The following is a 13,829-nucleotide window of genomic DNA, read 5'->3' as shown; positions in this document are numbered from 1 at the left end:
TCTCTGGCTATAAATCTAAATCTGGTATGGTAGGTTGTCGCTCAGGATGGCTTGATGTGTCTTTGAAGTTTGTAGATGACCATCATTTCCCCCCTATCAGACACAACGTGAGATGATGGAGAAAACTCAACTGCAAGACTGTTCAATACTCTAGAACAAGTTTTGACATATCACTGGAATATCTTCTTGGTTATTGATGCCCATTACCAAGAAGCAATCCATCCAAGATGAATCTTTGTTCTTGTAGGAGGTTTGCTTTTGAAGCATCTGTTTGAAGAATGACTGGTTTTATGACAGTGCTTACATGGATGAAGATCAACACAATGATTTTTCAGATGGCCAACTCGGTCATAGTGTTGGCATTTCCCAATCTATTGTTGTTGTTGTGGAAGAGGAGAAGAATCTGGAATAGCTCTAGGTGAACTGTCGCAAAGTAATCTAACATTCTGAAACTAGATGGGATTTTAATAATATGGAATATGAAAGGAAACCTCCTTGTCATATCCAAGACCTATGTTGCGCTTATTATGGACAAGCTCTTCCCAAGGTCTGATGATGGGCTTGGGAAGTGCAAACTAAACTTCTGCATCTACATGTACAACTGCTGCTTCATTGGGTACTAAATCTGAATGAACTTCAACAATATTGACTTGTTGCTGATGGGTATCTGTCTCAATGTTCTGAACAAAAATAGGTTGAGAATGATGACTCAACTGTTGTAATTCTTCCTGTTGTAGTTGAGATTCAATCTGTAAAAAATCAATTTGTCCTTGTGCATATTGTAGACAAGTCTGAATTTATGAGTGAGAGCCTTTGCTAATTTGGAATGTGTCATTTGAATTAGATTGTATCAGAGTTTTCAAGAACTCTAATACTTCACCAATTTGGGTCATTTTCTCCAATGTCAAATTTACACTTTAAAGTTTGTTTACAACTATGAACCAATGTCACTGCAAAATATTCTCTACAAATGTGCAACAAACAACTAGTGTGCAATATCCCTTTAGTGCAGATAATACTATTGATTTCTCAAGTCTATTTTATCCATAAAGACAACAACAATGGTGCAACCATATAGCTCAAAGTTTACCCATGTAATTCAACTTATCTTCAATGCAAAAATATAGACCAAGACACATGGTGAGCTCGATCAACATACAATATATTCGATGTTGAAATTAGGCATAAGTTTCAATGCAAAGAGTAATAATGGCTCGTGAAATTACGGACAAAGAGGGACCATTGCTGGTTGTTGCATCTAGTCGGGACACAGTTTCAATTGTGAGTACAATAAAAAGACTTACTCCCCAAAATACATTTGTAATACAGATACAACACCCGAGGTGTCAGCTCAATCGATTTGACTTGGTGGTAACCCCTCACCATGATTTTCATGCTTTGACTCCTGCTGGACGGCAACAAGTTCCTCGTTTTCTATGGAATTGGATAACTCCTAGAGAACCACCAGATAGAAAAGTGGTGCTTACACTTGGAGCTTTGCACCAGGCTGATTTTGCCACATTACGAATGGTTTTTGCATAGTGGCATGATGAATTAGCACCACTTCCAAAGCCATTTCTTGTTGTGAATATAGGGGGACCTACAAGACATTGTAAATATGGCACAGACCTTGCTGTGAAGCTAATAGATGCTCTATATAAGGTTCTTGGTAAATGCGAGACTACACACATTTCTTTATTGAGAAGAACGCCTCTTCAGGTGTGTAACATAATGTGGAAAGAATTTGGTAGTCATTGAAAGGTCTATATTTGGGATGGCCAAATTCCAAACCCACAAATAGAGCACCTTGCGTGGGTTGATGTCTTTGTAGTCACAACATATTCGATGAGTATAGTAAGTGAAGCATGTAGTACTGGGAAGCTAGTGTATTTCCTTGGAGCATAATGCCAATATACCACTTTTGCAAACACTTTCCACGTGGTTTTAAGCCATGCAAAGCAAATTCAGCTTGTTTTTGTCGTTCAATAAAGTTTAACGCAGCAACAGTCAATAAAATTTAATGTAGCAACAATCATGTCATAGCATTAATACTTTGAACCAACAATACTCACAACATCAATGCTAATCCATATCCATCATAAATTCAACACAGAGAGATGAAACATATACCCAATGCATCAAGAGATATTCGTTGCCAACACAGATGTAATTTGAACCATTCTATGTAGAGCTTTGAAACAACATCCAATACTTCTCTTCAAAAACTCAACACTCCATTTCCAGTCAATGACACTCCCTTTCTCATCAGGAGATCCATTCCAACGTAGTCAAATATCATGATCAACAATTAATATATTCTAGTGACATGACCAAAGATTTAATGTTTTGATTCATTGAATTTCACAAGAACTGCTTCAATTTATTTCTCAGGACTTCAAATAAAATCACAGAAAATGCACCAGGAGTATGGACTTGGAATCAATGCACAGCTAAAATGCAGAGGTAACGTTTGAACTAGGAATGGAGAAAGAACGCACAGCTTCCGTTGGTCTAGAAAAACAGGTCTGAGTGGAAGCATGAAATTGACAGAGAGTGTTAGAGTGTTGCATTGGTAGAGATGGATAGGTCTCGCGATATTCCTCTCTGCAGTTGCAGGGGCGGGTTTGCTCATAACAGAGGAATGGAAGAGCTGATAGAGGTAACAACTTTTATTATAACAAATGCTCAGAAAGGTATAATCAGGAGGAGAGCATTGGTTTAAAAAGGCCACAAAAATAGGTTGCTCACACTTGAGCAGGGCAGGAGATCACTTGCTCTGATACCATGTTAAACACACACATGGCAAAGACAAATATGAAAGATAAGCGGGAGAGTTCACTTATTATTAACAAATGATATACATTTATAGTACATGGTGTGACTCTTGGATTCATATTCCAAGTGGTCTCTTGGACTCCTTTTCGTTGTTCAGCTTCCACACCAACTCTTAGAGGATTATGTGTCCAACACCTTTCTCCCTCTGTGTCTTTCTTCTTCCTTCCCTTTCTCTCCTTCTCTCTCTCCCTTTCTCTCCCACCTCCCTCTATCTATCCCCCCCATCGTTCTCTCTCTCTCTCTCTCTCTCTCTCTCTCTCTCTCTTTGTCCCCTCCATCTTTGTGCCTCCCTCTCTCTCTCTTTCTCTTCTCTCCCCAAATCTTCTCTATCATCCCTCCTCTCCTCTCTCCCTCTCTATCTCTCCATCTCTCCCTTCTCACTCCCTCTCTTTCCACCTTTATCTCCCTATGTCTTTGTTCTTTCCTCACTCTTTCTACCCCATCCTATCTCTTCTTTCCTCTATCTCCCACCTCCTTCTCTCGTCTCCCCCCATCACTCTCTCTCTCTTTCTCTCTCTCTCCACCCTCCAACCTTTTCACTATCTCCCTCCCTCCCTCTCTCTCCCCTTCACTTTTCTTGTTGTCATGCCTAGATCCTTAGTTAACATGGATCTATGTTGGTTCTTACTAATACTATTTGTATTATATAAATTTCACATCTTTAAATATATAGGTATTATCATTTTTAGTTTTATTCAAACCTTAATTTAATTTCTATGGGAATATTTTTAGTACTCATGAAGATAGAGGGTTTATATACATCTAAAAATTAATTATAATCCTTTTCCTATTAGATTTACTTAAAAAAAGTTGAGAAATATTTTTGGTGATAATCACAACAAAATTATTTTTAGGACACGTTTCGAACCAACCAGTGTGGTTCATCATCACCACAAGATGAAGAATCACATCAGTTAAATAGTGAGACAGATCGCTCCAACGTCTAAAAAGAAAAGATTAATTTTGAATACACAAAAAATTAGGGGAAAAATATTTACTTTCAATTTAAATAATTAACTAAAAAATAAACATGTTTCAAAAACTTGATATGGATACACAAGCCTAAATTCTATAAAAATGATATAAAATTAAATTAGAATAGAACAATTTTTATTGTAAAATAAGATTTAGTTTTTGGGCATGTTTTATTGATAAGCCATGGTTTTGTAACAAAGCCTATTTACAAGTTACTAATATCCATGATAAAGTGGGGTGAATATCGATGGTTAAGAATCTTGTTATATTGTTATAAAATATTTTGATTGTGAAATAGGTTATGATTTTTTAGAATGTGGTATTGATAAGCCATGGTATTAGACCATGTTATTGTAGCAAAATCTATTCACAAGTTCATAATATCAATGACAAAGTGGTCGTGAATATCCATGATTATGAATCTTGTCATATTGAATGAAACATTTTGATTGTGAAATAAGTTATGTTTTTTGGGCTTGTGGTATTGTTAAGCCGTGGTATTGTAATGAAATCTATTTACAAGTTAACAATATCCATGGTACAGTGGGGATGAATATTTATGGTTAAGAATATTTTTATATTGTTATAAAATAGTTTGATTGTGAAATAAGTTATTTTTTTTGGCATGCCTTATTGATAAGTATTGGCCCATGGTATTGTAACAAAGCCAAATTTCTACAAGTTACTATAAAGTGAGAGTGAATATCCATTAAGAATTTTGTCATATCGTTATAAAACATTTTAGTTTTGAAATAAGTTATGGTTTTTGAGCTTACCATATTGATAAGACATGGTATTGGCTCATGGTAATATAACAAAACTTATTCATAAGTTAATAACAAAATCAAAATATAACAAATTGAATTGTATTATTTTTATTACTTTAACTTTTTATTATTAATTTAACCAATACTCACCAACCACTTCTGACTTATTATTATTTAATTAAACCAACATTTAAAATAGTTTACATACTTGCATTACATCTACACATCTACTCTAAGCACCTCTCATAATCACAAGTTAATAACAAAATCAAAATATAACAAATGGAATTTTATTATTTTCGTTATTTAACTTTTTTTATTAATTGAACCATTATTTACTTACCCCAATTACTTTTAACTTCTTATTATTATTATTATTTATGAAATTTGCTCCCAATTACTTTTAACTTATTATTATTATTTTTTTTAATGAAATCGGCTCTGCGGTCACGCAACCTTCTAACAGTTACAAATAATAGAAAGCCTAGAAAGCCTTTTTTTTTTTTTTTCCCGGCGGAGCCTCATCTATATCTACGTTTCCACGTCGTTACGACAATGTAGCTCCTGGTGAAGCTGGAGACATCGGTTGCAATCTGCGTGCGAAGTCACTTATTAATTCCGAAAATTTCAGGTTGTTCAAATGGAACTAGTTTGATTATATCCGCATTTCTGGTTTGATTATATACGCAGTTTTTAATGTATAAAGAAAGTTGAAGCAGTCTTAAGTTAGGGATGATAAAAGATTATATTTTTGCTTAATCGCGAGTTAATCAACGCAATTTCACATGTAAAGAAAGTGGAGGGAATTTTTTTATTTGGATATACAAAGACTGTATTTTTAGGATCATCGATGTGAGGCTTAGCTTTCATCGCTTTGACTTAATTAAATATGTATTACCTCTATAGAATCATGAAAGAATGCAAAGTTTCCGATTCCCATGTATTATTTCCTTACATGGCATGTGATACCTCAAATAACATGTGATGATATATGGGAGATTCCCACGCAAACTGACTTTCAGGCACTGACCACTCAACGCTATCAATAAATTATGTCTCCAGAACGACCACGAGGCCATGTTACACACTTAGAAATTCTATTATCTCGAGGGCACGTAGTCGTTACTATTCATGAGGTAAGTCAGATTTTGAGTGGCTGATTATGATGCCTAGCTAGTCGACTTTCTCCCCTTTTGGTACAACGTCACGTTTTCCCATCCTTTTTCTTGAGTTTAATAATCCCCCGGTTTGGTTGTATTATTTTAACATCTTCTGCTCAAATTCCACGCTTCGGGCATATATACGACCTCTGGGATGGCAAGGGAGAGAATGCGGTAGATATCTATTTGTGAGATTACAGACTGCTAGCAGTCCCTTGGCTATATATATTGTTCAGCACTTTGATCAGTTGTGTTCTGGACATTGCCATCCAATGGAGTGGCCTGAGACAATAACCAGAGTCCAATGTATTTCGGAGAGCGGCATTGAATGCTTGCCATCCAGATACATCAGGCCTGATCACGAGAGGCCCCCGAAGTTGCGGCTGTTAGAAGAGGAGATACCCATCATAGACCTCGCTGGTCTCTACGACGAACGTCGGAATAAGACCATGGAAGACATATCAGATGCATGTAGAGAGTGGGGATTCTTTCAAGTTATTAACCATGGAGTTTCTGCGAAACTTCTCATGTCCGTACGTGAGGTGTCGAGAGAGTTCTTTTGTCTGCCGTTGGAGGAGAAGCAGAAACACGCCAACGATCCTGGGACTTACGTTGGATATGGTAGTCGAACTGGTGTGCAGAAAGGTGCGATTCTCGACTGGGGGGATTACTATTATCACAACTACTTGCCTCTCTCCATACGAGAGGAGGACAGATGGACATCCAAACCGGATGAATACAGGTGATGCAGGAACTCCCTTTCCATTCAACGTTGCATTTTTATTCTTCGTTTACACTCAAAATTCCACTTGCATGCATCTATATGGAGTCAATGGAGCATCATTTACGAGTTTCATTTTGGAATCTATATAGTTCTTTATTTTTATCCTAATTCTGAGAGTGGAAGTGATGTTTATCGGTTGGGTTGCAAGATAAAACAGGAAGTGTTCCTTTTCTCTTGTTTGTGTAGCTACTCTGGAAATTTCATTATTGCTTCTTTGTGTCGACTTCACAGGAGTATAATGAAGGAGTACTGCGAAGGAACGCTGCAACTCTGTAACACCTTGCTGTCTGTGTTTTGGGAAAACCTGGGCCTGCCTCCGGACCATCCAAATGAAGCTTTTGGAGGCGAGGAGGGAATTGGGATTTCTGTTCGAGTCAACTATTATCCCGTATGCCCAGAACCGGAATTGACTTATGGGCTGTCCCCTCACTCCGATCCTGGAGGAATAACCGTTCTGCTTCAGGATGATGTCGTGGGCCTCCAAGTTCGCAAAGGCGACTATTGGGTGGCTGTGCGCCCTGTCGTTGATGCTTTGACGATAAACCTAGGCGACCAGATGGAGGTCAGTATTTCGATCACTTTTTTCATTCACCCGTCAAAATCCGCCGATTGTCATAGTTCTTTCTATTTCTTTCTTCGCGCAGATATTGGCAAACGGAATTTACAAAAGTGTGGAACACAGCTGCCTTGTGAACTCGAAAAAGGAACGAATGTCGATCGCGGTTTTCTGTAACCCTAATGGAGACAAGGAAATGGGGCCTCTAAAGGAGCTGATTGATGATTCCAACCCGCCGAGATACCGAAAGATGAAGTTCAATGACTACACGATGTTCATTCGAACAAGTGGGCCTAAAGGAAAGAGTTACCTGAAATCGAACATGTAATTTCGATGAAGCAGCCGAATTATAAGTTCTTGTACTGGTGCATATGCAAGAAAACATCCTGTGACATGCATATCTGTAATCCAAACATAGAATAATCACGCACAAATAGGTTGAATGTGTTTACATAAATTCAATCAGTTTGTGCATAGTCTTAGGAGACAAGTATTGCTCAAATACATAATACCCGCGGATTGACCGCATAAAATAAGCGTTGCCCACTTTGTATTTGGAAATTCTATATACATCTTATGAATGGCTTAATCTAATCTGTTGTCTAAAGATGCAGTTACATATACCGATTCAAGTTTTATTGTGATTTGGATGTATGCATATTTCAGCGTAAAATAATATTTGTGACTGGGTCTCCTTGGAGACACACGTGAAGTACCCGCTTTGGCATTTAAATCCCAATCCTTGTTCACATATCATAATTTAGGAATACACGAAGCTTAAGTATCCAAATAATGGAGACAACAAAAATATAATCCAGAACAAATATAATCCAATATAATGGAGACAACAAAAATATAGGCTTGCCCAGCAGGCTTGGGACTATCAACGCTGAAGGCCTGAGGCAATAATATTGATATCACAATCGCTTTTAAAACATTTCCCGCAAAGTTTGCCTCTACTTACACTGATTTAAACGATTGTTTTACATAATGGGTTTTCAAATATTGGAAGATGATAAGAGAGGGAGCAGTTTGTTGGTTTAAAAAAGAAACTATGATCACCTTTCTTTTAAATATATAAGAAATATTAATTATATATAAGTAAAATGACTGTCTAAGTATGGTATATTTTAATATTTTGATTAAATAGGTGAAATTTTTTTGGGTAAAATATTTATTTTAAATGTTTTAAATGAGTTTTTGATTTCATATATGTATTATATTTAGATTGTGGAGAATTTAAAACTTAGTGTGGTAAGTCTAATAAATCTCTCTCACTGTTATATATTTTGGAGTTTTTTTAAGCAAAGTAAATTTTTTGGGGTCCAATATTCATTTTAGATGTTTTAAATTAGATTGTGGAGAATCTAAAATTCAATTTGATAAGTCACTAAATCTCCGTCAAAAAATATAACAAATCCCTAACAAATAACACGAGAAAATATACCTGAAAACCTTCCAATGCCTAACTTGAACATAGAAATTATAAATAAAACATTTCAAAACTATTTATAAATTAACTATTTTTGTTCTTCTCTAGCATCCTGAAGAAATCTCCTCAACCAATCTACCTCACATGTTGCTGCACTCATTGCTTGATACTCTGCTTTTGCTGAAGACAAGGATACAATGTTCTCCTTCTTTCCGCTCCATGCAATGACCCCAGACTGAATGTTGAATGCATAGCCTGTTATGGATCGTCGGTCATCTAGATTCCTGGCCCAGTCTAATTCTGAAATACCTTTCAATCTAACATCAAATGAATCAGTATATTTGATACTAAAGTCTAAGGTTCCTTGAAGATACCTTAAGACACCTTTTGCTGCATCCTAATGATTCTCAAGAGCCGTTGACATGAATTCGCTCAATACATTGACAGCAAAAGCCAAATTCGGCATAGGTGTAGTTAAGTAAATTAAACTCCCAACCAACTGTCTATACAGTGTTGCATCAACCTCCTTTGAACCATCATTATTTTGAGGTTTGGTATTATTTTATAAAGGTGTTGATGTTGCTTTGCACTGATCCATTCTAAACTTTTTCAAGAGACTCCTCACATACTTTCCCTGAGACATAAAAGTCTCGTTGTACTCCCTCCAGACTTCAAGACCCAAATAATAGTGTAACTCTCCGATTTCTTTCATCTCAAAAAGCTGTGGCATCAACTCTTTGATTTCTTTAATTAGTTCATTAGCATTTCTTGTAATGATAAGATCTTCTACATATAAAGAAATCAAAACAATTTTCCCGTTTTCATCAAACACAATATATAGATTAGGGTCATTATTGCTTCTTTTATAACTATGTTGTAGGAAAAATTACTAGATTTTATCATACCACGACCTCGGAGCCTGTTTTAGTCCATACAATGCTTTCTTCAATCTACAGATTAAATGTTCCTCCCCCTGTTTAACAAACCCTTCAGGTTTCATTAAATACACTTCTTCTTTTAATTCCCCATTTAAGAATGCAGACTTCACATTTGGTAGCTAAAGCAATTAATATTTTGATTGTGTATAATAAGGCTACAGGGGTGAAGGTTTCCTCATAGTGTATGCCTTCTTTTTGCAAGTACCCCTTTGCAACTAGCCTAACTTTATATTTGTCTATACTCTCATTTGCTTTAAATTTAGGCTTGTACAACCATTTGCAACGTATGGTTTGTTTCCCTTCAGGTTGTTCAACTAGATCCCAAGTTTTGTTTTTAAGAATTGAATCATATTCCTCTTCCATGGCTTCCCTCCATTCACTATATTGACTTGCTTGTTTATAATTAGAGGGTTCGACAACATTTAACATATTAGTTATAAGAGCATGATCCCTATATCTTGTTGGCAACTGAATTTGCCTACCTGATCTCCTAAGTGGTGGACTGGCTTCAAATCTGTTCTCATCATCCCTTGGTGGACTTGGCCTACTACTTGCATATGTACCATCCACTTCTTCCTTTTTTGTTGTTGTTGTTGATGATGATGATGATGATGTTGCTCCTTCTCATGGTTGTCTCTATCATCACTTCCGTCTTCCACCAGAAAAGGTATGTGCCAATCTTCATTGCTTCTTTCATGGTTTCCATCATCAACCTACTCATGGAATACCACATCTCTACTTGCAAACACTTTATGAGGAGAGGGATTAAACAAATTATAAGCTTTAAACTCTGTGCAGTACTGAACAAAAATGCATTTAATGGCCTTTGAATTTAGTTTCTTCCTATCCTCTTTTGGAACATGAGAAAAAGCTTTGGAGCCAAAAACTCTTAAATGATTAATTGCAGACTTAAAGCCTAATAAAGCTTCGAATTGAGTTTTAAAATCAAGGTTTTCTGTTGGACTACTATTATTCAAATAAATTGTAGTATTTATTGGTTCTTCCCAAAATCCATCAGATAGATTCTTACCTTTTAACATGCTTCGAGCACACTCCACAAGGCTTATGTTATTCATCTCTGCAACCCCATCCTATTGAGGAGTGTTGGGAATTTTGAACTGATGAACTATCCCATGGTACTTTCAATATTTAATGAAACCACCCTTCTTGTATTCTCCCCCTTGATTTGAGCGAAGAATTTTGATGAATTTTCCTGTCTGTTTTTCAATCATGCTTCCGAACTCTTTAAAATATTTAGAAGTATGATCTTCTTTCTGAGAAAAAATACCCAAGTAAATCTCATACAATCATCAACAAACAATAAGAAATAATAGGCACATCCTAATGACCTTGTTTGCATCAGCCCACACAAATCAGTGTGCACAATTTCTAGTATATCTCTCTTCTTTCTATTTAAATTTGCACGAAACTCATCTCTATGCGTCTTCCCAAGAGAACATGCTTCACAATCAACATGAATATTCTTTAAAACAAGAAGACCATTGACCATACCTCATTTCTGAAGTAGTGGTAGGTCATTTAAATTGAGATGACCGAATCTTTGATGCCATAAGTCTTTTGCACTCATAACTAATGAGGTCAAAGCTTTGTGTGGTGCACTTCTTACATTCAGCTTATAAAATCCTACCGCTCGAATACCTGATGCAATTGGCTTTGTGTGATCCAACAGATCTTTAATAACACAATAAGACTTAAAAAAATCCACCTTAAGGTTCTGATCTGTTATCATAGAAACATAGAATAGGTTCTTTTTTATTCAAAGTAAATACATTACATTTTGAATGTGTCTAATATTTCCATTAGGCAAAATGACACGGGCATTACCATACCCTTTGATCTGGTACCCTCTATCATCGCCAAGATAGATATTTTCACCACTGTAGGTTTCTTTAAAATTCTCAAACCAATCTCTCTTACTTGTCATGTGAATGGAAGCTCTTGATTCTGCAAACTAGGTTTCTGCCTCACCATCCTCAATAGAGAATTCAAAATCATATACAAACAATCTGAGATTCTGATTTTGATCTTCATCAGCAAAGTGTCTTGCATGCATCTTATGTCTATGGAAACCTTTCATCAAATTTCTTCTTCTGATAGTTTTCAGCTATGTTACCAACTCTACCATAATAAAAACATTTGGGTCCTGAATCACTTATGTTTGAGGACATATCTTGAGGTGGTTTTCTCTGTGGTGTACTTTCATCTTTCTATCCTGCATTTTCCTCCCCTCTGAAGGGCTTCTTCTCCATTAGAGTAAGATCTGAACTCAAGGGTTTCAGGGTCTTCCGCCTCTCTTCCTCTTGCATCATGATTCCTGTCAATTATTCCAAATTGGGGGTTTTCTCTCTCGCATTTGAACTCGTGATAAACATTTGATAATCATTAGTCATACCATTCATGGTAATTGTGACTAGATAAGTGTTTGACACTCTCTCCTATGTCGCCCATTTTATCTTTGAGCTCCTTGATTCGATAAATGAACGCAACCACTCATTCAATCTCCTCCATTTAAATGTCGAGAATCTTGTTTTTCAAAATCACTAAGTGATTTGTGTTTTTGATCTCGTACAAGTCCTTGAGGTTTTCTAGATGTCATTTGTTGATTTGCATTCACAAATGTGAGGGATAATATAGTTCTTCACTAAAAATTTTAACAATACTTTTTCTTTTTTCTCGCTCTTTTCCCAGTCCTGGATTGTTGCTAGTGTTACACCTGTAGCTACAGTCAGTTTCAACTCGTCACCGGTTACAATTGCCCATGCATTTTTCCCCTCCAACAGGGTCTGCAACAGGGTCTGCAACTTAAATTTCCAATTCGAGTAATTTGATTTATCAAGCTTACTGCTCTCATTCATATATGCTTCTGCCATCTGGTTATTCATCTTGACAGGTATCCCTCAAGAAATATAAAATTTGACCTCCAAGACTTTAAAAGACGGATCTATCTCCAGATCCAAGGAGAAATCTAAAAAGAATAGGTGCTCTGTTAATAAAATAACAATTCCTTTAATTTGATGCAAAAAACCAAGATCCCTCTTTGTTTTTTTTTTAAGAAACCCTCAAAAAATGACTCCCTTTTTTCATGTATAAAAACTTTATCACATGTGACAAACAATTTTTAAAAAATAATTATTATAACCCCAAAAATAAAAATAAAAACACCGCTCGAAATTCACTCGAACAGCAAGGCAAATTTAGTATAGTCTACCTTTCACTTTTAGCCTTCCTTGATTCAAAAATAGATCAACAAAAACAATGATCACATACCAACAATACCTTGCTCTTGGCCTCACGCACAAAGGAACCACTGACAAAGACTGCACGATCTTTCTAAACGATCTTCTTTAGCCGTCGCTCAACTTAGCTCAGCAGATGTATGATTGGGTTTTTGGCTCTTTTCCTCACTACATCAGAAGTTGGAAGTTCATAATTTATCAGGAATATGAAGAAAACCATAGCCTTGAGAACTAAGAGCAAGTTCTAGCCGAACTACATTCAACAAAGCTTTTGCTTTAGTTTCAATAATTTCGAGATTACACAGATCATTGCGGCACTCCCTCTCTACTTGATGACCTAACATAATTTCATGTTCTTTCTTCTGTGACAAAACCGTTAAATACTTCTCTTTGCCCTCGGCTTGCTGTGAGAAAATCTGAGCTTGCCAGTTCCTCCCACCATGACAAACTCCTTTAACTGCTGCACCTCCATGTAGATCAACCACGATCCACAAGGAGAACGTGATTGATTCGCTTGTAGCCTCATGGTCTCTGCCTTCGTTGCTCCACCACTCAGCCTCCTAGTAGCCTCCACAACAAGCAGATGGATCAAGCAGACAGATTCACCACATTGCCTTTGAGTCAAGCTGCCACCGCTACACACATGAATTTTAACTTAGTCATTGTAGGTCTAAGGTTATTGTGGCACCATCCAACAAATCTGACCCCTACGCAGCCAGAATTCGACCCCCATGCAACCAAATATTCGATCAAACTGCAGAAATTTGGTCAAATGAAGAAACAAATTTTTTCGATGCAAATCGGTGATGATGGCCCATGCTGCAAGAAATCGTGTTAAGTGGAGGTCAAACAATGCTTTTTTTGCTCAAGGAATGACGCTTGTCAACAGAGAAGAGTGCACTTCTTGAGCCAAAATTCGCATTGATAAAGCAACGGAAATGTTCTCTACCACCACCACTAAGGCCACACTATAACCACGATGCACTCTCAGTCATCGAAGCATTCTCGCTTTCCCTCACTGAACCTTGAAGCTGTGATACCATGTTAGAAATGGAACACTGTTAGGCCCCTATACTACTAGTGTAACCCCTTATTGTTATTAGTACAACCCACTTATTATATTGA

General features: G+C 36.7%; 2 pseudogenes; both read left to right on the top strand.

The window, feature by feature from the left end:
- The first annotated feature begins 1,209 nt into the window (after window positions 1–1,209).
- Window positions 1,210–1,905, top strand: LOC149201165 (mitochondrial fission protein ELM1 pseudogene; annotated as a pseudogene).
- Window positions 1,906–6,009: 4,104 nt separating this feature from the next.
- Window positions 6,010–7,405, top strand: LOC149201164 (jasmonate-induced oxygenase 1 pseudogene; annotated as a pseudogene).
- Window positions 7,406–13,829: the final 6,424 nt, after the last annotated feature.

The sequence above is a fragment of the Pinus tabuliformis genome, chromosome 2_1, assembly GCF_031772625.1.
Source record: "Pinus tabuliformis cultivar Carrire ecotype Pingquan chromosome 2_1, CPIR1, whole genome shotgun sequence".
Lineage (NCBI taxonomy): Eukaryota > Viridiplantae > Streptophyta > Pinopsida > Pinales > Pinaceae > Pinus > Pinus tabuliformis.
This window is presented reverse-complemented; position numbering and strand designations above follow the sequence as displayed.